The sequence below is a fragment of the Stegastes partitus genome, unplaced genomic scaffold, assembly GCF_000690725.1.
Source record: "Stegastes partitus isolate 25-593 unplaced genomic scaffold, Stegastes_partitus-1.0.2 Scaffold777, whole genome shotgun sequence".
NCBI classification, from domain to species: domain Eukaryota; kingdom Metazoa; phylum Chordata; class Actinopteri; family Pomacentridae; genus Stegastes; species Stegastes partitus.
Genome location: NW_007578508.1, coordinates 150,220 through 164,415, shown reverse-complemented (window position 1 = coordinate 164,415; position 14,196 = coordinate 150,220). Strand labels below are relative to the sequence as shown.

The window sequence follows — 14,196 nt, the reverse complement described above, 5'->3', positions numbered from 1 at the left end:
TGGATTTCTTCTAACATTCACCGTTAGAAAGACAGGTAGATGTGAAATCTAACAGATGTGATACCTAATGAAATAGTAAACCTGTCAGTGTTTGATACTCCCAAATTGTAAATGAGAAGCTGAGGTCTCTTTGGGCGAGCTCACTCACTCCAGCTTGACACACACACACACACACACACACACACACACACAGACATTACATGACCTTAGTTTGTCTGTTTTAACTCTCACACAGAGGAAATGCACTTTCCAAAACAGCAACATTCCCACAACACTGACATCAGTCTCTATCAGATGCATTTTTGATCCTGTTTTTAAAAGTTGTTGAGTCGTTCCATCATGTTTTGCTGTGTCAGCAGGACACAGATGCAGCACTACAGTTAGACATTAAGACATTCAGTAATGGACGACCAGTATGTACTTTCTCTACTTAAGATGTTTTTTTGATGTTTTTCAGGCGGCTGTGGCTCAGGTGGTAGAGCGGTTGTCCTCTGATCGTAAGGTTGGTGGTTCGATCCCCTGCCCCTCCACAGTCGAAGTGTCCTTGGGCAAGGCACTGAACCCAAATTGGGCCCAATGGCAGGCAGCACCTTGAATGGCAGCTCTGTCACCATTGGTGTATGAATGGGTGAATGAGAAAACATTGTAAACACTTTGAGTGCTGCTAAGGTAGAAAAGCACTATATAAGTGCAGTCCATTTACGATTTGTTTGTTTTGTGTTGTATCTTTTTTTTGCAGGCAAGTCTGCAATTGCATAGTGTGGAAAGTGCAGCTCTCTTCTTCTGCCGGCGCAGCCTGACCAGTGACCCTCCTAAAGCTGTGCAGCTGTTGCCACTGCCTCAATAACTTCTCTAAGTCCCTCATATGCATATCCAGGCTTAAATTCAACCAAACAAAATTAAATTATGTTAAATTCCAATTTGAAAACGGTTGGGCAAATATATTTGCCAGTCAATTTTTTTTGTATGATCAAAGTAGGCAAACGGTAATGTAATAAACTCATTTAGAGCAGAGCTCTTTCAGTTTGTGTCAGTGTGACAGCAGATGTCTGGCAACAGAAAAGAATAGCAGTAAACCCAGTGACTGGGACTTGTCTGACTGTCTGATTGTTTTGCTTCAAAACGTGTGAATGGTGCAGCGAAAGGTGACCACAAACAGTTTATGTCAATGTTTTGCAAGAGAGTTGTGAAAGGCAACTCGCTCTGTGTGCACAAACAGACTTAACTTTGGCTCACATGGAGGTGAGGAGATACAGGCTTCATGCCTTGGATCCCAGTCATCTCGGATCACTTCCTCGCCACACTTCCTCTCCTTGCACTGAAGCCATGTTTAACTCCTCTGTCTCCAAACGCTCAGTCAGCCAGCCACCAAGCCAAGCACCACAGACAAAGTCAACAGACTTCAGATACCAACCACTTCAAGATTCCCAGGCATGCCATTTGGGGAAGCAACCAAAGCTTCTCTTTAGCTGTGATAGTATTGGCCTTCATCTTAACAGCTTTTGTCTGGGGTATTTCACAGTTTTTCAACACTACATAATAAAAGATTATAACACTGCATAGATATACCTAGCTGCCTTGCTACAGTATACTAAATCTGCAAACCACAACTATCCAACTGAGTCACTGGCTACAAATGAAAAACCTACTTTTAAAATTTTCTTTGTGAAATAAAACTGACCGTTTTCAAAAATTCCCTAAATCACAAAAGATGTAGCAGATTCACAAAGGACTCAGACTCCTTCAGTTTTTGCACATTATGTGGTGTTGCTAAAATGGATGAAACTGACATTTTTTTCACATCAACCTACATTCAGTAATCCCTAATGACAGAGTGAATGCTTTTAGAAATGTTTACTGCGATGGACAAAGCATATCCAAAAAAATCCTTAAAAATCTCACAGTTCAATCGAATAGTTAACAGTTCAATGGGGTGACATTAGGTATTTATAAATTGATGTAAACTTCCGGCAAAGTGAAGAAACTTGGAGCAAAACACTGACCGCAATCCAGCTTCGATGGTGTTCAGAAGTTGACCTCCACCTCTGTTCTCCCTGTGAGAGACTTTACTATCCTCACATACACTAAAGGCAGTTAGAAAACTGCATGTTTTCCACTTCTGTACTGACATCAGAATGGAAATGAAGACATGACTTCAGGAAACTGCTCATGTCTTGAATGTTTGGACTACAAAAATAAACTTTAAACCAAACTCTTGCCTTTTTGAAATTTGCCTGAGGAAAAACTACACACACCAATGCCTTGTCAATAATAATGAGCTTGTTCGCCATCAATTCTCAGAAGATGAAACCTATGTTTCCATGCACTGTGGACCTATTATGCAGCAGGTCAGTCATCAGATTCCCCCCCTGTCAAACATTATTTGAAAGCATGGCTACTTACAGTAACTGTAGTGGTGACAGAAAATACATGGTCCTGACTTTTATGTGGATGTGTGCTACGCAGACTGGCAGGGCAGTAAAAGGACATACAGAGCTGCTTTTCCTCACAGTGCAAATGCTTCTGAATTCATAAAAAAACAGACAAAAGTTCAGTGGTGGAAACTGACTTAGACTTTGAGAATGTGCTTTGTGTTAGTTTTAGCGAGGCTTTTCATGGAGTGATTTTAAATACAACAGCACAGCACTCCATGTAATTATTTCTGCATTTATTCAGCCACTCTGCTGTTACTCCCCTTGTCTAAAGTCTTTGTCATGTACATAAGTACTTGTAAAAAGCAGATTAAACACCCAGTTATGGTATGGTAGTTAAAGATATCTGTGTACTCCACTCCAAATAGATTTATCTAATCCCCTACCCCCTGTTACAAAAACCAGGATTCTTGTTTACATGACAGTTAGGAGATGAGCTTCGTGTAGATAGCCATCTGCACCCTGGTTACTCAACACACTTGATTTTTTGGTGAATTTGCAGAGAGAGGGCTGTTCTGATTCGATCATTAAATCACATGGTTAATCAGCCAGCTCACAAGAACTCACTGAGAGGTTTGATTTCACAGTTTATGGACTGGTTGGCACCAGAGACCCAAACTTAACCATAAATAAAATATTTTTATTTTAGGACCCTTTATAGCTACTGTTTTTGTATTTTTGTATCGGATAATTAGCAATAATGCTTGTACCAGTGCTTGTGATAAAATCTAATATTTGCTTTGAGAACTCTTGGAGACTTTTAACTGCTTCCCTAGTAGATTTGGGTGACATTTATATTTTTCATACCTCTCTGAAATTTGTGTATGTGGCGATATTCGTGTAGCAAATAAAAACATTTAAAAATGTAAAAGCTGAGCTGTTGGAGACAAAGTATATTGCTCACCCGGCAGCTCACCAAACATGAGCAACAGGAAATTTCATAAACTGTATTGTTGCGAAGTTTTGCAGCTATTAAAGTCAGCTACTCTGTTGATTTTATTGTTTTGATTATATTGCATTTGATTGATTATATTATAAACAGGGAGTTACAAAGGAGCCTCATCACTGACATGCCATTTTTTAAAAACTGAGATTTGATTTGTCTGTGTAGACATTCCTGTGTTGTCCATGTGTGTATACTTGTGCACAGAACTCTATAGTCTCTATTCAGTTCCTGAAGCACAGCAAGTCAGACCGATGTGTCCAAAGATCACTTTGAAAAGAGTGAAATATGGTGTTCTGTCATATTTACCCAAGCTGAAGCAACTTGAGTATATGGACTGTTTTCTATGAGCACAGTTGGGAAGCAAAAATCCTGATTAAGATATTATTTCTTGTGCAGCACTATAAGAGTTATATACAACCTAGACCTCTAAAAGCGTGTTTTCAACTAAATTTAGCCCAATTCTCTAGACATCTCTTGACCCTAAAATCATCAGATCAACAGTGAAATATGTTTCTTTCAGTACTCCACTGTGCCAACACCAGCGAGGGTGAAGGGAAAGTACCACCATCTATTAATTATTGTGGTGTCACCAGAGTGACTGGGAAGCTCTACAGTAAGTAATGACCAAGGTCGTTTCTTCTGAAATAAGGGAGACTTGTCATCTGGGTCCGTGACTGTGAAAGTCTGACTGCACTAAATGGATGAGCAAAGATAAAGAAAGATGGCTGAAGTTCACTGAAGTTCATGCTCAGCATCAGTTAGTGAGGATAGAACAACGGTTCAAAGCTCTTAATACTAAAACAGACCGCAGTCCTCCAATAATATATGCTGAAATATTACATACTCAAACAGAAAGCCTCTGGGAAAGTAATTTATCTGTTTCACACACACACATGCACTTAGACTTCTCCTGCAGAGGTCCCCTCACTGATGAGTAATCTGTCTGGAGGGATCACTTCATTTTTCATCAGAACATTATGTCGGTGCAAATGAAGGGGACATCCATTGTGCACTGTCGTTTGTTACAGAGCAAAAGAGAGACAGAGAGGAAGGAGAGTGATAGCAAGAGAGAGATGGAAGGAGACAGAGATGACAGAAAGAGAGATCAAGAAGGTGTGTGTGTGTGTGTGTGTGTGTGTGTGTGTGTGTGTGTGTGTGTGTGTGTGTGTGTGTGTGAATAAGGGGTGAAAGATGTAAGTGTGTCTGCGAATAAAAACAGTGAATGTAATGGGTACTGAAAGACAGACAACGGGGCAGTGAAGTCGGTCTACCTGTGAGTGTGTTTGTGTTTGTGTACTTATCAGTCAATCGCAGGCGGCAGTCACATTGGCAGAAAGACAAAGAGGTTGATGGGATGAATTAAGCAGATTATTAATAAACCTTTCAGAGAGTCCAACTCCAAGTAGCAAATGAAGTGCTAATGAAGAGCACACTCACATGCATGCACACTGATTTGTAAGATTACTCATCAATATTTTTCACCAAAGGGATCAATAAAATTCTATTCTATTCTATTCTATTCTATTCTATTCTATTCTATTCTATTCTATTTTATTCTATTCTAGTCTATTCCAGACATTTTATTGACTCCATGTAATCCTGACTTATTTCAGTAACTGTATCGGTAAAGATGAACTCTGAAAACAAAGTGGCCTGTGTACAAAGACACATTTGTAATGTCCGTGTAAAAACAGACAGTTTTAGAAAAGAGTAACTCAAATATAAACACACTTGCTAAAATGTACAATCACACACGTGCTATTTGTGACTGCAGCTACAATAAAGGTACATTAGCTCGAGAATGAGTTCACACTCATTCAAAACAGTGAATCACTGAAAGTCTCTTCAAGTGCCTGGTGCAATGTTAACTACACGAAAAACTGTGGTCAATCAGTGTCTCATTTTCTCAGACAGCCTCCATTTCCTATTGACTGTAACTGGCGATAGTGTGAAGTAGTCATTTATTTTTCTAAAGCTCAAAGGATAAAAAAAAGTCACTCTTTATAATATATTGGGACAAAAGTTGCATTTACTGTATTTCAATTGTATTTTCAAAGGTTAAAATGAGTTGAGGTACTTTGATATTGCTCAATTTGGAACAGTGAAGGTCTCAAGGTTTCATCTTCAGTGAAACAGCGCCGTGGAAGTCATCGTTAGATGCAGACCATAAACGATGAGTGAGCTGAACATTGTTCATTCTTAGGCTGCAAGTTTCTCTGGATGCAAATCAACTGTTGTTGGGAGTTCTCTGCCTAGCCATCCATCAAGCTAATGTCCCACTAAATCAGCAGCTAATGTCTCAGACGCACACAGTCTGCTCTTTTACAATGGGCCATTTCACTGCAGCGGCAGGGTGGAGAAAATGAGAGAAGATGATGAGAAAGAAAAAAAAGTACTGAGAGACAGATTGAAAAGGAAAAAAATATAGGAACAGAGTAAGATGATATCTGTATAGTCTCACAGTAGATGTTATAGAAAAATATGGAAATACACAAAGTACAATATTCATCATTCAGTCCTAACAACAACGTCTCTACTCCTGCTGACGCTGTGATAACATTTGCTGCAATATAACATCTGTGGCATGAGTTACTGTTGAATGAAAAACAAATTCAATGGTCACAAAAAACGACTTGCCTGAAAATGCTGACCAAACAGTTTAAGCCACAGTGTGAAATACTTTTTTAAAGAAACCTTGTGAGGAGAAAATCTTTTTTTTTTCTTCTTGTTATCAAGCTTTTTTTTTTTTTTTTTTACATGCTTCAAGACACATCATGAGTGAAAGAAGCAGTCAAAGCCAGGGTGGAACATTTCCATCACAGTCTAAGACGTGGATTCAGACTTCCACGGTTTTATACGTCACAAACTCTTTATTGTTCTTCAGAACTATTTTCTGGTTCGAACATGTTTGGGTAAGTTACCCCAATCGTACGACTTGCCATTATAAAGTGCAGAGTAGTTACAGTGTCTGAGCAGAGTCAAAGGTGAGCTGGTGTGATGGAGCTGCAGTGAGTAGAGAGGGCTGAGCAGAGAGAAGCAGGGACCTTGTAGATCTGAACCTTCTAGCAGAGGCAGCAGTGCAGTGTCACAGCGATCCTGCCTTTGGGTAGGAAGGGATAATTTTCTGGGGGGAAAAATAACCTTCTAAACTGTGACAAACAGAGATGCATTTTTAGGGTCAAATGAGCAATAGGAGAAAGACTAAGGATTTTGGGAAATATACTTAAAATGTTTACTTTCTTTTACAATGTGAGATGAGACAAGAAGATCAATATGAAAGCAGGGTGCTGAAACCAGGAAGTAATGCTTAGTTTAGCTTAGCAAAAAGACAGGAGGCTCAGGCAAACAGTTAGCCTTCCTCTGCCTGACCATTTTCAATTAAATACAAATTTACAGCAGCTTATTAACTATCAACTATGGATTAAACAAACAATATACAATATATTCATTTGTGAATCTCACATTTGTTAAATAGTATGTTTCAACCACAGAGGTTGACCATCATGTTCACCCTGCCTTCAGTCTTCATGCTAAGCTAAGCTAGTGGCTAGCTTGAGTTTTGCTTTCTGCAAATCTATTTCTGATCTAAAAGTGATCTTCAGCTCCCATAAAGTTATCGCCCAGTTTATATCCATCAACAGCTGCTTTTATCTGGATGAAACGGTCATAACAGCAGAGAAACACGCACATCTTTATGTATGTTCATAGTAATAGCAAAGGTATGTCTTTATGGAACTTAAATGCAACATATTTGTTGCCATTTGACCAAAACTTTCCACAAACATAGCAAATATAGCATTCTTGTTGCAGGAACATGCAAGTCATTCTCTGTTTTTAAACGATGAGCTATAAAACTAACACCTTACCCAACTGCACAATGGGTATATTTGTAGATACATGTCTTTAGCAAGGCAGCCTGCCATTTGTTAGACTTGCGGGCTAAAGGGGCTTTCACACAGGACGTGGCACTGGCAAAGTGGAGGAAGAGCCAGTGCTGTGTGTCTGAACCCCTCGAATTATGATAGAACTTTGCGGTTCAGTTGAGACTTGGGGAGAAAGGTTTTGGTAATAGCAAGGATATGGCGTAAAGGCTTTACCTTGCTATCTAAAGTGCTATGAGATGACATATGTTGTGAATTGGCACTGTATACAAAAAACATTATTTAATTAAACAGTGCTACCGCTTGCTGCATACTAGCACGGCTACTGCTAATGCTTGCTACGTAGCACGGGACAAGTACATCTTCGCTGTTGAAATGTTTGCAGCAAAATGAAGGCTTTTTACATGAGAAGATGGTGACGTTGCCCTGCTGGAAGTTTTTCAAATCTCAGCCTATTTTGCTTGTTAATCTGTGATATGGGGACATTATTATAGCAAAACGACTTGTCTATGCGTATGGAGAGTTGTCTGTCTGTATCTCAATCCGTTAGTCCGAAGTGAGATTTGTCAGTGTGTAAAAGAAGTTGTCAATGCGAACCGGAATCTTCAAAAGTCGTCTCACAATTTGTCTGTGTGTAATCAGGTTTTCAAATGTGTGAAAAATCTGCTCATCTGTATTAAAATTCGGATATGTAATAAGAGTTGTCAGTGCGTACAAAGAGTTGTCAATGCGTACAGAGGTATTCATAATTGAAAAGTCTACGTATTTGAGTCGAGCGGCTTCCCCATTGGTTGTTTTTTCACACGTGACTTTTGCTACACTTCTACTGTGAGAGAATCTGAAACTGAAGAGTATCTGAAAATCAGGGTTTCTGTGTCCTGAGCTCAGACTCACTGGATCGTCCACTGTGGCTGCTACCGCTCTGCTGCTCTGTACCTCAGTAGCCTTGCTTCCATGCTTGTCTCCCATCTGTACTAATACAGCCTGCAGTTCAATCTAGTTTAGCTGAATAGTTCTTAAATCTTTGTCATAGGGTTATATAGTTAATTTTCCCAGGGAAAACAAACACAAACATGATTAGTTCATGGACTGCACATGGAATGCTGAAAATCCAACATTTTTTTCTACTTTTACAGTTCTTGGCTCTGATGAGTGGTGTCTTTTTGGTGATTTAAAAACAACAACAACAACATGCCTTTCAAATCCCCTGGCAAGTTTTGTGGTTCAGGCGGTTCAGTGCAGACGTGGTACAGTATTGAAAGAAAGCTGTTTTCTCAGGTATTGTCGACCCTGGTGACAGAGGTCACTTTTTGAGAAATGAAGTTCCTGAAACACGACAGGCTGACTTGAACTGGCTGCAAACTGCAAAGAGGCAAACAGGGATATGTGAGACAACATAAGAAAATCAAGATATAGATGGACGGAAAAAGTATTGAAAATGGAAAACAAATGGAGAAAAAAGCAGTTTAGCCTATGTTTCTGCAGCCAGCTCCCAATGACTATGAAAAGGAAAAAATAACTTATTTTCTCCATTCCTTAATCAGTGTAAGCCAGGCGACAGGCCGATATAGCCTACCTTCTGCCTCCAGTATTATCAGGAAGCAGGCCGAGTCAGTGGAGTGTGGTCACATTGCCACATAAATAAGAAACCATAGAGCGGTTAGAGACTGAAAGAAGAGAGGAGGGAGAGAAAGAGAGCGTGATGATAGAGTGATGAACTATGAGAGATGGAGGCAAATGGAGGTATTCTTTTCTATATAACAGAAAACAAGTCCCCAATTACAGCAGCAGCATATGCTTAATACCACTGCCTTTGACTGAGCTGGGGGCGGTTTTGTAACAAAACAACAAAGACAGAAAAAGGAAAAATGTAACTGTTTTGATTTGTCATTGTCACCCCAACCTCACCCCTCTCCACCCCTTTCCCTCCCTGAAACTGAAAGAAAGCAGGTATATTGGCAGGAGGGTCTGGGTGCCGGCGATAACAATGTTGGCTTTGTTCCCTGCTAGAATTGGACAAGCGCTTCCAGCCGCCACCCAACACAACAATTAAACAAGCTCAATGTTCAACGCTGCGTTTTCGACATACTGCAATCTGGCGCAGGCTTTTCTCTATAAATCTATGGGGTTTCAACGAACCTGATGCTGGAGGCAACACTGCGCTCGCTGATAGCAGCAAATCGGTTCCAACTGAGAGCTACACCTGTTGCACACTAAGCTCTGTTTATTGTCTTCTGTCGCTTTCTAAACACACACACACCCGCAGCCTAATGAAAACCTACCAACCAAACACGGACTGCACATTAACACACACACACCCACACAAGTTGCCCTGAGTTCATCAGGGCAGACCAATGGGCTGTATCATATCTGCCAGAAGTGTATTCAACTTAGAAAACAGTGCATCAAGCTCCAAACAGATGCTTTCACATGAGTCACATTAGCAATCCACATTCCACACATGGTTTGGAGGTAGTTACCATTGCCTTTTTTCTGTTTAAATTGTAGATTGAAATAACAAGATACACAAAAATATATCAGCTTACTTCTGGCAAAAGCTCTGGTTTATAAAGTCTTAAGTAAATCTGCTGGCTAAGCCAAATCCTGACCCAAAGCTGTGATTTGTCTTTGTTGTCTCACTAAAAGTTACTTTTTTGGATGCTATTGTCACAGGCCTGTAGCGGACACCGCTTGACTTTCTCTGGAATGCCAAGAAAGGGGACACACCAGGTAACAAGCACTGTTTTTGTTGAAGTTCTGGATCTACTCCCACCATAAAACTGCCACCTTGGACACTATACAGAATGGGAAAACCCACTCATTCTCAGGAAGAACCACTATTAATGTCACAAAAGAGAATTACAACAGGAGCCTGTTGGATGCTCATACCTCCTGCAGAGGCATGAAACAACAAGTGGAACACTAACACTTTGGAAAAAAAACAACTTCAAAGTAACAGTGACTGTCACTGAGGTGTGAATATTCCTTTTTCTTCTTTCTATGGATACTGTTCCCCACTCTTATGGGGGGGGAGGGGCTGATAAGGAGACAGCCATAAAACTTTGGCTGCATCAGAATCTGTAGTGAGGTCTCACACTTTTCCATTTATATGTACACAGGCTAAATAAATATATATATATATATATGGGGGAGGAGCAGCAAGCAAGCAGGGAGAGGTGGGGAGGAGTGAGGACATTGGGTTGAGATAGAGCATGATGCTCTATCACTGGACTGTGTGGAATATTTAGGCACTTTGGCAATTTTGTTACTGTATCCATTATAATTATTATTATTACTATTATTACTAATGATGTGTTGGTGTTGTGTTGTTCTTGCTGGTGCAGCAATTTCCCTGGGGTTTCGACCAAAGGGATCAATAAAGTTCCATTCTATTCTATTCTATTCTATTCTATTCTATTCTATTCTATTCTAACTGTTTTCCCAATCTCTGTTTAGTGTGTTTATAACTGCATTGATCTCAATAAGAAGTCTTTGTATCACCTATCCAAAAATCACATCTCTAGGTGGTATGAGGACCAAGATAACTTTTTACAAAACTATTCATGCTCCTGTCATGGACACACACAGTTGACATACATTCCTCATGTCTAACATTTTACATCACATTCCTATTTGTGTTGCATAGCCTAGGCTATTCCTCATGATATATGTGTATGTCACTGTTATTTCATTTCATGTTCATGGGTCATGGTGAGAGATGGATTTATCGCGTTCACGTGTATAGTGCATTTTCTTAATTTAAGTTAAGAAATGCAGCCTTCTCTCCTCTTCATGACAAAGAGAGGAGGGTTAAGTTACCAAAAGTCGCGGCAAAATCCTCTCCACGCCTTCCATACACGCCCCCCTGGACCACAGAGAATAAAAGTAGGAAACTGCCTTCGTTCTCTCTCTACTTCCTCTTGCTTGTTCTTTCTCTTCTCCATCTTTCTATATCTCGTTTCTTTTGTTTCTTCCCTTTCGTTCCATTTCTTTGTGCACGTTTTTCTCTCGTCTTTTTATATATTTTCATTTTTGTAGCTCTTAGTTTTAGTTCTGACTTTGTTTTGATCTTAAGATAGTGCTCACCTTCATTTAAATGTCTAATTTACATGCTTGATTCTGTCAAATCAAACTGACAAGAATCAGTAGAAATTAGATTTTTGTAACAGATCAATTACACCGCGCCTTCACTCTTAGTTTCCAAAACCTTTTTTTGTGTTCCTCGGCGAATACCAAACATGGCCGAAAGCACAATGAGAGCCACTGTTCATAGTAAAATCTTTTTTGTTCATCAACCTGAGGAGCATGCAAACCGCACGCCAGACACCGGCTGCCCACTGCCAGAACCACCCCGTGTGCCAACGTTGGAAGCCGTTGACGTCCTCCAACACTGCGCCTCTGAGCTTCATGGCAGAACTTGTTGCCAGGCAACTTCACGATGATTAGGGAGGAAACAGCTTGAAGACGTCGTAAAAGGTGCTGGTTTACCTACAGCAGTTTCAGCCAAAGGAGACTCTATTCCATCAGCACTGCACAAAGTAGGCAAAGCCAACCTTTCTATCTGCTCCTGATCGGGTCGATGTTGTAACCATTTAACAGCTCACAAGCGTATCGCTCATAAACCAAATTATTAATCATTACCGTTACATCGTTTATTAACCATCCTACTCTCACCATAATCCTCATTATTTGACTCGGTATATTAAAGGTTTTCTGCAATAAAGAGATGAGAGTATATTACCCTGCATTTAGAAAAGAAAAAAACTGTATCTGTCCAAACACAGAAATGTTTTTTAAAATACCTTTATGGGTCACTTCACCTCAAGTCACCAGATGGCTCCCGTATGACCCATTTCAGACTGGGTTGAAAAAATTACAGGATGTTGTTTTGTTACAAAAAAATCCCAATTAGAATTTTTTAACATGACAAATTAGAAACATTCTCTTTTGAATGACTTCAATTATTGTGTTTTCATTGCTATCACTCATTGGCAACTTGTGCGTAAAGTTGAGTACAGTTGTGATACTCACCATTTTTGAGGGTCGATATCTGCATGTGTCATCTTCAAGAAATTTGGTATATTGAAACAACTAACATTCGACTATGTAACACAAAAAATCAGATTGCCATTGTAAATCCTGTATGCTTTATGGGTGTACAAAGATGGTGTCAGGCGTTAATATTTCCTTACATTCAACAAGCCACTGAATCTCAGCATATGCATTGAGGTGTAATGTGGGATTTAAACACCTCTAGTAGAGGGGAAATGTGTTCTCAAATTGGAAGTCTGTACCTCAAATACTTCTTGAGATATTGTCATCCAAAGTCAGGGTCTCGTCACAAATTTGGCAAAAACTACAAAAAAAACCCCAGAAATTCTTCATTATTGTTTGTAGCAAAAACAATCACAGTAATGACTCCAAAACTTGGGATTGTGCCCGTCCCGGTGTATTGTATCAAATACAGGAATGCTTGTGTTAGACTGTGTAGAAAAGATGGACGTAGCCACTGGAACATTACTCACTGGTTTGTGGACTGATGTACCAATGCACCAATTCCACCGCTGGCAAGCATCAACATACTGCAAACATCTGATTCACTTCTACATGTTTTGCAGCTCTGAGCTTCTCTGTGAGTGACTTTAATTTGGATTCAGTTAACAACTTGTTTGGAGTTGTCAGCTCTGCAACTGCTTAATACAATCAGTTGCCACCAGTCCAGTCAGTGCAAGCTGGAGTAAACAAAGACAGCAGAGGAAAGTAAGAAAGCTTAGGTTGTGTAGCTGCAAATAATGCATATATGGTTTGGAAAATGTCCATGCGAGGCTTGTGGAGCCGCAGTGAAAGAATATTAGACCTTTCAATCATACATTATAACAACCTGTGAAAACTGCCTCTTAGTTTGGCACTACAGAGTGACACCTGTAGCCACAGGCTGAGGCAGAGCTCTTCATTAAATTAACTCTGTGTCAGATCACAGTCATTGATGCAAACAACATAGATCTACTAATTCAAGTGAAGCTATTCCATTTCTAACCTAAGAGTAGCTTAGCACCAGACTGAACAGCAGTGGTTTGCTTCCTACTCTTCTGCCTGGTGTTATCTGGCTTCTATTAGATCTGACCACACCCAGCATCACTGCTTGGCGTGGTTTGTCAGAAACGGAGAAGAATGAGGAAGTCTGACTGCAGACCTCCATCCTGAGGCCACAGTTCTGAGAGCTTGAGCATGATGAGTAGTTGTCCACTGATTGTAGTAGGCTCTGTGAACTTCACTTATTTTGCTTTAGCAGTCCACCAAAACCTGCTTTTACACAAGTTGAAGGTGACAAATGATCAGATCAGCTGCTGAATCTTTGCTCATCTATGGCACCTGATTTAAAGATTGTTCACATGTTCGTCTAGCAAAGGTGCTGCTGTTTTCTGGGCCATGCTTCAACTTCGTTGGAACCACTCAAGTGAAGTCCCAAACAAATGCGCACATACAACATGTCACCCCTCACATTTCTACCAACATTTTATCATATCTTTTCATGGGACAACACCGAAGAGATGACTTTTTGCTACAATATACAGTAGTCAGCGTACAGCTTGTATAACGGTGTAAATTTACTGTCAGTACAGCCATTGCTAATGCATGCTTTTATTTCTTGTTGTTTAGATTATTGTAATGCCCTGCTCTCTGTTCTTCCCAAAAAGAGTATTTTAAATCTCCAATTAGTGCAAAACTCTGCCGGTAGCGTGCTGACGAGGACCAGAAGGTGGGCTCACATTACACCTGTTTTAAAGTCACTGCATTGGCTCCCCGTCCGCTTCAGGATCGATTTTAAGGTTCTTTTATTAGTTTTTAAGTGTCTTAACGGCCTTGCGCCCAGTTGTTTATCTGATCTGCTTTTACCATATCGACCTTTGTGAATCCCAAGGTCCGCCGGCAGTAG

At 40.1% G+C, this 14,196-nt stretch overlaps 1 protein-coding gene across 3 annotated transcripts in view; it reads right to left on the bottom strand.

Moving 5' to 3' along the window:
• The window catches only part of phkb (phosphorylase kinase, beta), a 133,841-nt gene that overhangs the window by 108,918 nt on the left and 10,727 nt on the right, over nucleotides 1-14,196 (bottom strand). The gene's annotated exons all lie outside the window — the stretch shown is intronic.